Source organism: Sminthopsis crassicaudata, chromosome 3, assembly GCF_048593235.1.
Source record: "Sminthopsis crassicaudata isolate SCR6 chromosome 3, ASM4859323v1, whole genome shotgun sequence".
NCBI lineage: Eukaryota > Metazoa > Chordata > Mammalia > Dasyuromorphia > Dasyuridae > Sminthopsis > Sminthopsis crassicaudata.
Window position 1 is genome coordinate 361405622 of NC_133619.1, and position 12805 is coordinate 361418426.

The 12805-nt window shown below is 37.5% G+C and overlaps 1 protein-coding gene across 12 annotated transcripts in view; it reads left to right on the top strand.

The window, feature by feature from the left end:
* The first annotated feature begins 5417 nt into the window (after positions 1-5417).
* Positions 5418-12805, top strand: part of CLASP1 (cytoplasmic linker associated protein 1) — a 315917-nt gene continuing 308529 nt past the window's right edge. For 5 of the 12 annotated variants that reach the window (XM_074301769.1, XM_074301770.1, XM_074301779.1 and 2 more), the window contains exon 1: positions 5420-5623. The gene's annotated coding sequence lies outside the window, so the exon portion shown is untranslated. Of the gene's footprint in view, positions 5624-12805 lie in introns of all 12 variants that reach the window. The other 7 variants (XM_074301774.1, XM_074301775.1, XM_074301772.1 and 4 more) reach the window with 3 other exon arrangements.

A 12805-nucleotide genomic window follows, 5' to 3' on the forward strand; every position in this document is an offset into this window, starting at 1 on the left:
CCTAGCAGTCCCCTATAATCTTGTTCTTTATGCCTAAATCATGAACCTATTTTGATCTTATCTTGGTGTTAGACCAAATATTACAAAATTAATTCCTTTTTCACATAATTGCTCTTCATTTTGTCTCCACTAAATCTCTTCTACAAGAACTTCAGTTCATTCAGCTGTTTGTTTTTTACAGCATGGTTTTAAATCTCCAAACTATCCTATCTGTTCTCCATTTTTTTCATGTTTGCTAAAACAGTTCTTAGACTTGGTATACTCCAGAAATGAGACTTATTGGTATGTAATGTCCTTGTTGTCTCTCGATTGTAATCCTTTTTTGGGAGGAGGTTTCTTTTCTGTATAATCTTTTCCTCTGTGAGCAGGTTTCTTGGGAGGCTTCTGGAGCCTTCCCCTCCAAAAGTGTGGGATAGCTGGACTTGCAAATCCATGGGATGTCTTCTCTTTGACTCAATCCAGACTGCCGTCCAAACTCAATGTCCCAGTCTAGACTGCCTCCTTGCCCGACTGCCCTCCTCTTTTATCCTCCCAGAGAATGGGCTTGTGGGAACTCCTTCAACTAATGAACTTGCTCCTTTTAAAGGTTGTGTAAACTCCTTTTCAGAACTCCTTTTAAGATGTGAACTAGAGAATTGTTAAGTACCAACTTAGCACTTAGTAAGAACCTAACATTGATATGGAATACAAGTGATTGTAACTTTGTTTTGTACTATGATTCTATTATGCTTAAGGTTGAATTAGCTTTATTGACTGCTATTTCTCAATCCTACTTACCTTATGTTAGGATTACTAGGTGAGAACTCAGGTTGTCTGGACAATGACAAGGTGAGAATTCAGGTTGTCTGGACAATTACAAAGTGAGAGCCACAGGTAACCCTAGAGAACTTCTAAATTTAGTTCTCTATACCATTAATTTTCTAATTTTTGACAAAGATGCACTGGTTCCGGCAGACAGGTTTTATAACCCACCAGAAGGGCAATGTCCAGTGCGAGCAGCTCCACTGTCCTTAGATAATCGCCAGGTGATGTGGAGAGATCTAAAAAGTGGTAAATAGAAGGAAATTAGATAGGTTGCCTGCCCTTGAGGATTAAAGGGTATGCCAGAGGTATGTAAAATCTTATACTGTGCACAAAAGTGTGCAAAATGTTTGGACGTATATGCAGGTCCATTGTCTGTTTTTATTGCTCGTGGCACACCCATAATTGCAAATGCTTGTATAAGGAATTCAGTGACCACTCGGGCTGTCTCTTTTGCTGCTGGCACTGCAAATGTAAATCCTGAAAAGGTGTCTACCACAACATGGATAAAAGATAGACGACCAAAAGATTTATAATGGGTCACATTCATTTGCCAGATTTCATTGGGTCTCAAACCACGAGGATTCTTCCCTGGAGGGAGTGTAGGAGCGTGGAAAGGAAGACAAGCTGTACAGCTTTTTACTATGCTCCTAGCTTCCTCTCTTGTGATTCCAAATTGTAAACATAAAGCTCGAGCAGCCTGATGATATTTAGAATGAGATTCTTGTGCTTCCTGAAATAAACGACTACTGGCTAACATGGTTAAAAGGCTATCTGCCTTTGAATTTCCATCAAAAATAGGAACTGGAAGTCCACTATGTGAGTGGACATGCAAGATATAAATCTTGCCTGGGTGTTTTCTCACTTGCTCTTGAAGTTTTCAAAGAAATTACTTGTAGCGAGCCGTTGTCTCCAGAAGCTGCCGGATCGCTCTCTGGGAAGAGATCTGCTGTGTCAAATCTCTCAGACAGATTCTTCTTCCTATAGAGAACAACGCGTTGTCTCTAGGCAGTTGCTGTTAACTCTTGTCCAGAGAAGTGACTTCCTTTCTTGCAGAGAGCCCCGTCAGGCCTGATGTAATGCAGAGACTTCTCCTCTTCCTGGAGTGCTGTCCTCCAGCCCTTGTCCTTCCCCAGTCCAGACTGCTTGTCCAGGCCCAATGTTGCCTCTTTTATCCTCCCAGAGAATGGGTATGGGCTTCTGGGAAGAACCACTTCAACCAATGAGCTTGCTCCTTCTAGGATTCCTAAGGTGTAAACTCCCTTTACAGGTCTGAGCCAGAGAACTGTCAAGTCAACCTGAGTTCTCACCTTGTAATTGTCCAGACAACCTGAATTCTCACCTAGTAATCCTAACAACCTTATATTATTGTCTTATATTATTTACATGTTTAATTTCCAACTAGATAAGAGTGATCACTAAGCTCTCTATTTATTCCAAATTCTGTGATGCCATGACTAACTCTAAGGAGTATTTCCTTTGTAAACCCTGTAAACACTGTAATCAGAGAATCTGTATTTGGCTCACTGCTTGGCTACTTGTTACCTACACGACCTTGAGTAAGTTACTCAATCTCTGTGCCAGTTTTTAATGTATAAAATGAGGTGGGACTAGTTGACTTCTATGGGAAGATGAGAACAAGCATATATTAAGACTAAATATGAGCCAGATGCTTTAAAAATAATCTTTACAACAATCTTGTAATGTAGGTACTATTATGATCCCCATTTTATAATCAAGAAGGTAAGGTTAAGTAACTTGCCTAGCAAATGTTTGAAGCTGGATTTGAACTCAGGTTTTTCTGATTCTAGGTCCAGCATTCTATTCACTATTATCTTAGTTGCCAAGTCAAGCCCCATTAATCCTCGAAACATTGTTCTGAAATCCCTTTATTTTCTCACAAACTATCATTCCATTTCTCTTTATCCCTTATTCCTCATAAATCTACTTTTTTTTTTTTTTTTAACCTTACTGTGACTTCCAGTCTCTCCACCTCTCAGTACTTTTTTAAGCTATTATCTCTGCTCTGGATTCATATTTCTCCCTCCCTATTTTCCATCTGTAGTTAATTAGTTCAACTCTCAAATCCCTTTCACTCCTGTCTCAATAATGGCTTATTCACCACCATCTGCCTTCTATGTCCCTATTCAAATAGAATATGGAAGAAGCCAAAAAAGTGGAAGAAGTCATGTAACCATGTCATGTTGGGTCTGCAACAAATTTATTATCTAAGTTTAAATGAGCACTCACTTTTGCAAAGCCACATTTTTTACTCCTTTCTAATAATTTTATATCTCATTCCTCAATCTTTATTTGTCCTATTAACTGATTCTTTTCTTGCTGTACACAGTGCCAGGTGTCTCTCATTATCAAAAATCCCTGAATTGACCCTACTATGCTGTCAAGCTAGCCTGCCATAGTATTATTCCTTTTCATAAATACTCCAGAAAGTTATCTATTCTGAATGCTCCAGTCTCTCTCAGTCCTTTGCAATCTGATTTTTAACCTTATCACTTATTTCAATTGAGTTCTCCAAAGTTACCAAGTTTCTAAGTTTTATGGGTTTTTCTCAATTCTAATCTAATACCTATGCAGTATTTGATGTTGATGACCTTTTTCCTTCTAGGTATTCATGAATCTGCTATCTTTTGGTTCTTTCTTGGTCTTGCCTGACTAGTCCTCATTCTTCTAGGCTGAACTGTTATTCATACCCAGCCTGTTAATTGTAGGTGTATCCAAAGCTTTACAATGGGCCCTTTCTCTACTCTCTCATTTTGTGACCTCATCATCTCTCAAGAATTTAATGATCATTTCTATGTAGATGACTAGGCTCTTGAACTCCAATCTTACTTCAACAACTGCTTATTAAGATATTTTGAACAGTATGTCCTATTTCAAACAACATATATTATGATCTTTCCCCCAATCAACCTTTGTTTTGGTATTTCCATGGAATGCATCTTTCATGATGTTTATTTTTTAAATCTTGGAGTGATCATTAATGCCTTATTTTTACTTACCCCAAATATCCAGTTAGTTGCCAAACCTTATTTCTACTACCTCCACACCTCTGATAATATGGCTACTGTCAGTTTTCAGACTTTCATCATCTGTCTCCTTTCCCCATTTAATCATTGAATGAGTGGTTGATTTAGTCAAAATGAGACCTGGTAAAGACTGCAGCTTAAAAAAGCCACGATTTCTCACTGCGTCCAGGGCCCTTCTGGCCCTGGACCTCAATGGTTCTGGAGGGGAAAGTGAGGCAAGTGTCTTTACCTACTTCATTCTAAGCCAATTCTCTTGCCCGTCATGGCACCAGCTCCCTGACATCACTTTATTTTAGAGCACAAAGGACCAGCCACTAATCTTCATCCAGAGTTGTCAAAGGGATTTTCTTTTAAGTGCTTCTTTTTCTTTTTTCTTTCTTTTAAGTGTTACTTCCCTACCAATAAACCTCAAAGTCATTTTATTATCTCTAGGATTAAAGGAAAACTTCTGCTCGGCATTTAAAATCTCTCACAACTAGTCTGCAAGCAACTTTTCAAGCCTCACACCCAGCTCCAGACACTAGTGTAGGCTCTTTCCAGATCTTTCCGGACAGCGGCTGTTTCTCTTGCGTGCTTCTATCCCCACCTATAAAGATGCCTGGAACATAGGTAAATCATGGAAAATCGCTGACTTGGTTGCCTCATATTGGCCCAGACCTCAGGCTACAGCCATGAAAACTGAGGTACTTGCTTCACAGGACTGCGGTGAGGCTCGCATGAAAAGACGTGCCGCCTGCTGTCATGACTGACGCAGACCTGGCGGGAGCCTGTCACCACTGACTCAGTCCCATCAAGTGTGATTTCTGCCCAGGCTGGCGCGCGGAGCTCCTGAAAGGAGTTTGAAAAAAGGGAGGACAGCATTGAGGTCACCCGACAAATCGTTAGGGATTTTCAGACTGTCCATGCAAGCGGGCAGGGAGGGAGGAATCGGGGTTTTTAATCCTTCTGTGGCTGGATCACGTACAGAAAGTGGAGTGGTCTCCGGGGAGAATGCCCCTTCACCTGGGAAAGCCCATAACCCATTTTAAGGACTCTCCCGGCCAAATGCCTATAACCCGGAAACAAAAGGAACTTCTGAAAACCGGAAGTGAAGGGCACCTTCCGCCAGTCTGTGCCACGCCCGGAAGGAAGTAAGCGGTCGGACTCGTTTTCCTTGAACCTTCCTTCCACCCCCTTCCTTTTTCTTCCCCGACTGTACCCTCTCTTCTTTCGAAGACATTGTGATCACCGTCCTCTCACCCTTGCCTTCCCTCCGAATCTAGCGTTGGCTTTGCTTTTGTCATTATTTACTCGCCTTGCATCACCATTCAATTTCTTCAAGGAACTCTGTCTTCCCTACGGGTCCTCAAGAGGGTCAGTATTTGTGTCGGATGAGAAGGCAAAAGGGGCCGGAGCCACACCCACCAATATAACTGATTTAGGCGCCAGGCTGGCGCATGCGCAGCACGGCACTTCAGGAGCGGTCCTCATTTAAAAGCTCCTCTCTATGGTCCGACCCGGCCTTTGGTAAGGGAAAGGGAAAAAAGGAGAGGGGGAGGGGGCAAGTGGCGCGCCGCTCCTAGGCATCGCCGCGCATGCGTTCTGAACCTTTTATTTTTTACCCTGTACCAAGCTCCTTAGCCTCATTGGGGTGGAGGAGGAGAGAAGAAACCAGCTTAAGCAGCGGTAGCCGGGTCGCCACCGCCGAATAATGCAGTAAGAGCCGTATTGGGGCTGATGAGATTGAAAGTAGCCTCTCCCTCCCCCCTCCCTGCGACCCGCAGCGGACCCCCGGGGTATGTGTGCGCGTGTTTGCTAAGCGCTCCCTCCTCAGCTATCTGATGCACTTGGGGGTGGAGGGGAGGAACCCAGCCCTGGTGGTGGAAGATGGAAGAGGAGCGAGTGAGTGTGTGTCTGATAGAGGGGCGGGGGTTGGGGGTGGTGGTGGTGGGGACAGGTTGCATTGTTTCATTAATCGATAGATTGCCGAGCTGCTGTACCGAGAGATGCTGAAGGGCGGGGGGAGGGGGGGGCTGGGCAGTGGGGAATCATCCCGCGGATTTTGTGGGATCTGTGGGATGGCTTTGTGTCCCCCCCCCCTCCTCCTAGCACGTAGAGAACACCACCAGACCCTCCCACCCCGAAGAGCCTTCTCTGGGTGGAGAGAGGAGAGTCCGGATCATCCTCAGTTTGAAATGAGCGCAAGATGGGAATGAGGGGGGTAGGGGGAGGGGAGAATACAACTCGGTGGAAGTGATGTGAAGAAAGACCCGGAGGGAAGTGTCGGGGAGGCTGGGTTGCTGTGAAACCGTACTAGACAAAGCGGTGGCTGGGGAACAGTCCCGGCCAGGCGAGATGGGATGGGCCCCTTTCGTCTTTCGAGCCCTTTATTATCCTCTTTCCCCCATAAGATCTTAATAAAACCCCGAAAACTGGAGAAGAGCTGAGTTAAGCTGTTGCCTTCTCAACTTGTCTTTGTTATTCCTTGATATTTGCAGAACAGGTCTGAGATCATACTGTGACCATACATGATAGTCTTGCTTGGTACAATGGAACTCATTGAATTGTGCTCTCTTTTCTAAGCTGCTGGGACACGAATGAATTTTTTTCAATGACATACATATGTGTATGTATATCATATCTTTTTTATCCTTAAAATAAAACTTTGAGGGGTTATTAAAATATGATCTCTGTAATAACTGGGCCAATGGGCCATTTACATGAACTGAAATGACAATGACTCTATTAGGTTTTTGATTCCTTTAAACATTTCAAAAATTAATTTTTATTTTGTTTTATTTTCTGTGTATTTTGGCAATGTGAGGTGCAAAGGCTATTCTTTGGAAATCGCCAAGAAATATTTTGAGTGTCCTATTATGTCACAGGCCATTTCAAATTCAGGTTCCTTCCGAGTTTGACAGAGAGACCCTACACAAGATGCTTAATTGTTCTGTATCATAATTTCTTCATTATTAAAATGGGGCATATCAATATATTCCAGTGACAGCTAAAAAAAGCAGTTGATAAAAGTTTGTTGAATACATTACAGAATAATTGATCATGTCTAATGTTTCCAAAAGAGGATCTAAATTTGGTAGGCTGTTATATATAATCCCTGTGATTGTGCCTCTTTAGCAGCTGTTTCTCAAACCTCAGCTCCTGCAGTTTATTTTTTGTTGTTGATTAATGTAAGTGGAATAGATTCTTATACAAAAAATCATGGGTGTTTATGTATGTGGAAGTAAATTGTTTAGGAACTTTTAGTAAAAACTTAATATTTCTTCACTAATAATAAACTCAGTTATACCCTTTTTTTGAAGTGGGGAGGTGGCAAATACTTTATCAGCTTGTTAGAATTGAAGTGGCAAATACTGTTAGGTGGCTAAATTTACACAGTAAATTTATTTTAGAGAATTCAGGAGAATCCAGGTCTCCTAGCATCATATTAGAGGAACTAACCTCTAAACTCAAGTTTATTCATATAAATAAAGAGGCAGAATCAAAGTTTTTGGATTAGTTTTATGTAAAAATCTGAAGCTATAGAACTTTATATTTACTGCTTTAATAATTAATAGTTCAGTAAATAAGAAGCCATTATTAAAACCTAGAGTAAATCATTTTTGGTGCAAATTTAATGTCTTTTCTATATGGTATTTCATAGAAGGTAAAAAATTAATGATTTTTCCAAAGAATTCTAAGATGTTATTGACAAGGCTCAGATTTTGATAATTTGTTTTAAATTTAGGTTTTTAGTTAAGACTAATTGGATGATCTTAAACATGGCAGTCACCAAGATTCAGTATGGTAAAATAAGAAAACATTGATCCTCAGTAATAACACCTTTTTAGTTGTATGGCCCTAATGAGTTCTCAGAGAGTTTGTAGTGAACAACTGTTGTTTAAATTCATAGTTTGTAACTGCAGAGAAGAAATGTCATTAATATCAGAAGTGACAAAATGGTTAGCCATGTAAGACAATTTTAAATATTAAATATTTATTTAATAAATAAAAGTTATTTATTAAAACTCTTGTGATAATTGTGAAATGGATTGTAAAGTTAAATTGGAATGAATCTTGCCTCACAGAAGCTAACAGAAGAAATAATATATGGAAAAATAAATAACTGAAATATTTTACATAAAATGGAAACAGGATCTGATTATTTCCTCAAATTTTAAGTTCTGCATTAAATATATAAACTGATTTTTATATATGTGTCCATCTATCTGTCTAGCTATAGGTAACTTGTGAAAATGAACCAGTCTTAGTATCCCAAGGGCTTGAAAGGAATTTAGACCCATCTACAGGCAATTCCATGTTTCATTTACATCCTTAAGAGATGACATCCTACCTCTGTTTGAATGATCTAGTGAATAAGGAGGGTTTCCTACTTCCTGAAGCATTCCCATTATTGAATGGCCCTCATTGTTGAACCAAATAATGCTTTTCTGAAAATGTTGCTCACTGATTTTAGTTTTTCTCTGAACTCATAATAACATAAAACATTTATTCTTGCTTCCAAGTAATAGGTCTTCAAATATGTTAAGTTTTCCATCATTATCCTACTTTGTGGCTAGATTCTTACTTCAGCAGAAAACATCATGGTACAGTAGAAAATGCATTAGTTTGGGAGTACAAAAACCTATGCCTAAATTCTGGTCTGACATTTATTGTATGTGACCTTTTTCTAGTTCCTTGAGCTTCACTTTCCTTATTGATAAATGAAGGGATTAGATGATCTGTGATCCTTTTTGATAACATTTCTCTGGAAAACTTTTTAAAAATATCCTTTTTTTAAAAAGTGGTACCAGAGTTAAAAATAACTTTAGAATATAAGTTCATTAATTTCCTGTGATTTGGGATGAATGCTCTGTATTATTCCAATTAAAAAAAAATCTTTATTGATAGTGGAAAGATCTCTACTCTCATGAGCTAGGATAATTTGGTTCAAATATTTACTGGAATAATGAGTGTCACTTAGCTTCCTAGAGCCTGTTTTCTTGTATGCAAAATTTTTATAATATTATGCTACCTGACTTACAGGACTGAAGGTGAAAGTGCCTTATAAAAATTGCTTTATTGAAAGGTGAATGGCTATTAGCTAGATAAGATGAGTTAAGACCTATTAAAGTATTAATATGAACGTTATGAATTGCATATCATACCTTATATTTGTGTAGACCTTTATAGTTTTCAAACTACTTTGATATCTATTTACTAATATGATCCTTTTGTATACAAGGAGATGTGTTATCTCCATTTCATAGATGAGGAAACTGAGGGCCCAAGTAGTTAAAAGAATTAAGATCACATGGCCAAGAAGTGGCAGAGTTTAGATTAAAAAGAGGTTTTCTGATTTTTTCATTGTTTCTATATTATTTCCCTCAAAATGTGGCACAGAGTAGGTCCACAGTAAGTTTTTAATAAGCTAAAAATGACTTTACTTCATGTGAATTACTGCCAATCCAGATCTCATCTTGTATAATTTCTTTTTATAAAATTATATATTTTAATTTATAATTGGATTCTTCTGTATTCCTTCTGTTCCCTTGAAAGTCATCTCTAATAACAAGTAATTTTTTAAAAAAAAGAAAACAAATTCCACAATATTGATCAGTTAAAAAAATCTGATGCTCCCTGGAGTTTCATATCTGTGCCCCCACCAACTTCCCTAACTTTTTATTTTGATATTTAATTTAAATAGTTTTGTAATTGTTGATATTACCATTTACATTGTATCAGTTATACATATTGTTTTCTTGGCTTTGCTCATTTAGATTTATATTCATTTTATATCTGCTCTTCCAAATTTTTTCCATGCTTGTATCCATTGTATTAATTGTTTCTTACAATTTAGTAATATTCCATTATATTCATGGATTACAATTTGCCTGTTGCCAAATTTGTGGGCATTCACTTTGTTTCCAGTTCTTTCCGACCATAAAAATTGCTATTGTAAATATTTTGGTTTTATGTGGAGCTTTTCTGTCATTGACCTTCTCAGGTTATTTGTTTTTTATTTTAAACTCAAGTTGACTGGCTTTCTATTTATTATGTGAAATGTCATCTTGATTTAGATTTGAGAAGGGGAAAGTCTGCAGGACTACTCTACAGATAGTTTGAGTTTAGCCTGCTATGTTACCTTATTACATGTTGTATTTTGAGGTATCTCTTTTAAAGTTAGCAGGTCTTGATTTATTTGTGATGCTTCACTAACTCTTTTGCTTGTATCATTGACCTTGCATGTATAAATAGTGCTTAACAAATATTTAAATTGATTTTTCATAACTAATTAAATATTAAAATCTATAGTTATTTTAAACATCAGGAATTAATGAAGGTCTTAAATTTTGTCAGGTATTTGGGCATTCACCTTGATTTCATATTGCATATGTTGAAAAGATACACTAAGTTTCTAGATTGTAGCAGTTTTTCAACATTTATTGTACTAGACGAGCTCTTGATTGAGCTTCTTTATACAGTTTTCGTCTGTTATGAATGTGTTTAGCAGTCATGAAAACTGTCTCAGACGTGGGTAACAAGGTCCTATTGTGGACAGAGTTTGGATTGTTTGGTGTCCTTCTAATGAAGAACAGTTGAATTCAGTCTATAAACAATAACCTAGTCTTTTAAAGATGTTTGCCTGTATTAAAACTGCTCCTTTTCTGTTAAGCTTTATCTTGCATTAGTAAAATAGACATATCTTAAAGTTAATAAATGATGATGAAGTCCTCATATCATAGTACAGCTATATTTAATTTTGTTCTCCCATCCTATCTCAAAGTTATCTCAAGGTGTAATAGGTAAAGTTTCATACAACACACACACACACACACACGACACACACACACACATAATATACATACATATATAAATATATATTATTACGCATAATATATAAATGCACCATAAAGTCTCCTGTACCATTGGTGCGTCTACTGTTTCCCTTATCCAGAGAACACATACCTCTTTTTTATTTTATTCTTTTGATTGCTTTAAGGCCCAGTTCAAACCATCAATTCTTCCCAAGTCTTCTCTTACTACTTCAGCTTATTGTTCTGAATTTTCCTACTACTTAGTATCCTTAATAAATGCATTTAGTACTTACTCTCTTGTATTGCTGTTTAAGTTTTTCAGTATGTGATGTGTAAAGAATAGTAAATTTATTGAAGTTACAGATGTGTGTTATATTTCTTTGTATTCCCTAGTGTTTAAGTGACGCTGTAACCTATATGAGAAATTAGTTTTTGAATGAGAAGATAATAATGTATATAATCCATATTGGGGATGTTAGAAATGTTTATGAAACAATCATAAATGAGAGACCTTAAACAGTGTAGCATAACATTTCTTAGAATTTATTATACTGGCTTTTCCATGCCATGTGTCTAACTGATGGGGACTAAAAAATAATTTTTCCAGTGTAATATAACTTGTGTCAGGTAGGATTTAAACCCACATTTTTCTTCATCCCTTTATCACCAAACCACACGGCCTCTCTAAAAGTCCCAACACTCCAATATAAAGTTATTCTTATTATTGAGAATTTGGTTGCATGGAGATAACAGAAAATAAATGGTCATTTATTCAGTTCCTACAGATGTTTTCAAATATTTCCATATAGTATTCCTTCTAGTTCAGTAAGACTGAATAGTATGTCTTCTAAATTGGGGCTTCTCGAAGTACAAAAAAATTTTATACCACCCTAGATATATAGGTTTATAAAATTCGTATACAAATCAAATATTTGCCAATAATAAAATTTTGCAACCTCCATAATCAGTTATGAGACCCCATATGGGTTTCTAACCCAGAGTTTAAAAAGCTGAGGTCTAAATGATCAGATTTCAGTCAGTTCTCTTGGGACACACTATTTCACTGTCTACCAGAGTTCAAAAAAACAAATGCTGATTCTGCTGGTTAGTTAGCCAAATCTCCTTTTATTTGACTTCTCATTCCAATATTTGTTCATCAGCAGTCAAAACATAGTTGAGTTCCTTGGTGTTTGAACTCATAAGAACATTTTTAGGTAGTTGTGGTATCACCTGAGTATTCATTAATAAAACACCAGTACACTGTATCATGGTAATATTGCTATGTTTTTTCCATTTACCTGATATTTGTTTTATATGGCTTTGTATTTATAACTGGAAAAAAAATCACTTTTTTCTGTTCTGAAGGGAAAGACTTGAACAAAGCATTTGAAGTATGCACATAGGCTGATTGGATTTTGGGGCTTTCAAAGTGATGGTATATCCAGCTTTAGATAATTGTTTACCTATTAAAGTGATTAAACAGGAAAAAGATGGCTTTACTTTATTACCAATTTTCTTTTGAGGAGAAGGTAATGGTAGGGCTAGAGTAGAGAATTTCCCTTCTTTTAGTTTTAGCATTATTAATGCTGTCTCCTTTTTGCAGATTTGGGAGGACTCCATATTGTAGAGGTCAGTTTTATTAAAAAAAGCAGGTGTCATATTGCCCTTTATGGTCTATATTTTAAGTAGGATGGTTTGGGTTTGAAGGTCAGGCAATTTGTGTTTATAAAATAGATTTAGATTTGGAAGGAACTTTGGAAGCCACCTAGTGTAACCCATTCATTACTAAAGCGCAGGGACATTAAATAATTTGCCCAAGATCACACAAGTAGTTAGTCATTGGCAGTCAGGTTTCAAAAACTGTGGTCTTCTGACTCCAAATTCAGTAGGCTCTTCCTATTGCACTATGAATCCCTCAGGCTGGGAGTAAGTATATTTATAGTAACTGTCAAATACTGGACAAAACTTTTGGATTGTTTGAATTGAAGTACTGAAATAAATCTGTTGAACATGGAATCATTGATTCAGATGTGTTAGAGACCTGTGAGGTCATTTATTGAGAAACTAGGGGCCAAAGACGGTCAGTGATTTACACATTTATACAGTGTCCCAGTCAGGATTTGAACCCTGGATCTCTGGCTCAAAATCTAGCATCCTTTCTTT